This window comes from Phoenix dactylifera, chromosome 5 (genome assembly GCF_051530095.1).
Source record: "Phoenix dactylifera cultivar Ajwa chromosome 5, Ajwa_hap1_PhDact_Kaust_v1.1, whole genome shotgun sequence".
Taxonomy (NCBI): domain Eukaryota; kingdom Viridiplantae; phylum Streptophyta; class Magnoliopsida; order Arecales; family Arecaceae; genus Phoenix; species Phoenix dactylifera.
The window spans coordinates 18,705,431-18,707,394 of record NC_143194.1 but is presented as its reverse complement, the minus strand read 5'-3'; the positions used below and the strand labels follow the sequence as shown (position 1 = coordinate 18,707,394).

The following is a 1,964-nucleotide window of genomic DNA, read 5'->3' as shown; positions in this document are numbered from 1 at the left end:
ACATGGATGCCCTCGTTCTATTTTTATCTACCTGTGACGAGTCTTGGGTGATAGACTCGGGTGCGTCTTTCCATGCTACATACCAATGGAAGCTTCTTGGAGGATATGAGAAGGGAGACTTCGGCAAAGTCTACCTAGGGGATGGAGAGCCTTGCACCATACAAGGAAGGGGAAGCGCGGAAGTGAAGTTGATTTCTGGATCTTCACTTGAGTTTGAGGACGTACGGCATGAGCCTCAACTGCAGAGGAATCTGATTTCTGTTGGACAGTTGGCGAGCCAAGGGTACAAGACTACTTTCACAGCTGATCAGTGGAAGATATCCAGGGGTTCGTTGACGGTGGCTAGTGGCAAGAAGGTTGGGACACTTTATGTCGCTAACGGCACGGAGAACTCTATTGGAGTTGCTGCAGCAGATGTGGACGCCAAGTTATGGCATTGCAGACTTGGGCACATGAGTTATCAGGGACTGGAGGTGATGCACCAGTTGGGAAAGCTGCAGGGTCTCAGGAGTGTTGAGATGGACTTTTGTGAGGATTGTGTTCTTGGAAAGCAGAAGCGTGTTTCATTCAACAAAGAAGGTAAACCTCGGAAGCAAGAAAAGCTAGATCTCGTGCACACGGACGTGTGGGGGCCAAAGTAACGTAAGCAAGAGTGAAGAAATAGAATAAATATAAAAGAAAAAGCGAAATTCCGAAATAAAAAGGGATTGAATTTTATTTGTACTGTGTCTGAAATGCATCCTGTCTATTCCTATCCTTTAACCCCCCTATACTTTTTTTAAGTTTTTTGAACTTAATCAATTCCTCTCTTCCCCTTTTTAGCCAACACCATCAACCTTGGGCAAAGCCAAAAATTTGATGAATAGAAGGAGATCAGAAAGATACGCGGACGACTTGACCATAAGGTCGGATGTTTCCATGAGCAGTAAGCTACGGATCTCCCCTTTTTGGGGGGGAAAGCTGGTGGCCCACCAACCTCAAAGGAATGGGTAAGAGGCTGACTCCAATTTGAAAAAGGGAGAATATGGTGGTTGAAGCATAGAGCACATTTCCAGTTTAAGAAATACCTTTTTCTTTTCTAACCCGATTGATGCGGACACATTTCATTCTCTTGAGCAGGGACAGGCCCTATTCATTTTTCATTAATGGAAAAATTTGATAGGGGATCGTTTTACTCTCTCTCAAAGAGTAGGTTTTCTACGATTGATCCTATAGGCCTTTAAGAGATAATAGGGGCGAGAGCGAGATGTTAAGGATTTCTATCTTAATCCCCAAGTCTCTCTCAGACTCCTATGACTACTCAATCGATTAGCATAAAAAAAGGGAAGAGGATTTATCCCGGTAACCTAGCTCGCTTCGCCGCATTCGGAAGGAGAAAGGTTTGTTCTCTAATGTGATATATAAAAAAGTAATTAAAGCTTGCTCACTTTAAGTAGGACTGGAACTTTGAAAACTCTCTGCTATAACTGTTATCCAAAGTATCCGCCTTAGCACTATTCTATTATTGGTAGTCTTGCTAGGTTTTTAGCTCTGTCAGATCGTTAGCTCATTCGCTCGTTGGCTTGTAGCCGACCCCTTTCGCTCCTCACGTTCCTTACGCTGTAGGAACCGGTCGGATTCGAACCGACGAATAGAAGTTTTGCAGACTTCTGCCTTAGCCACTTGGCTACGGTTCCCTATCAATTCCATGTCTTTCTCCCTTGTCTGACTTTGCTTCACAGGGTGATACCAGGGCTTTTTTAGGTCCAATTCCATCCATTTTTTTTGAGGCAATTCTGATTTGTTCATCGAAAACTGATCTAGCTCCTGAGATATATGACATTCTTTATCCTTCTCCTCTTTCTGGTCTTCTCGGCTGGAATCTACAATGAGCCAGAGGATGGGCCGAAGCACCAAGTAGGAGAGGTCAGAGTAGTGGTCGCCGACTGAAAGAGATTCGAGGTTGGGGCAGGATAGTCTACGTG

General features: G+C 44.5%; 1 non-coding gene across 1 annotated transcript; it reads right to left on the bottom strand.

The window, feature by feature from the left end:
- Positions 1 to 1,603: 1,603 nt before the first annotated feature.
- Positions 1,604 to 1,676, bottom strand: TRNAC-GCA (transfer RNA cysteine (anticodon GCA)). The gene has a single exon. It is a non-coding gene; the product is annotated as a tRNA-Cys (tRNA).
- Positions 1,677 to 1,964: the final 288 nt, after the last annotated feature.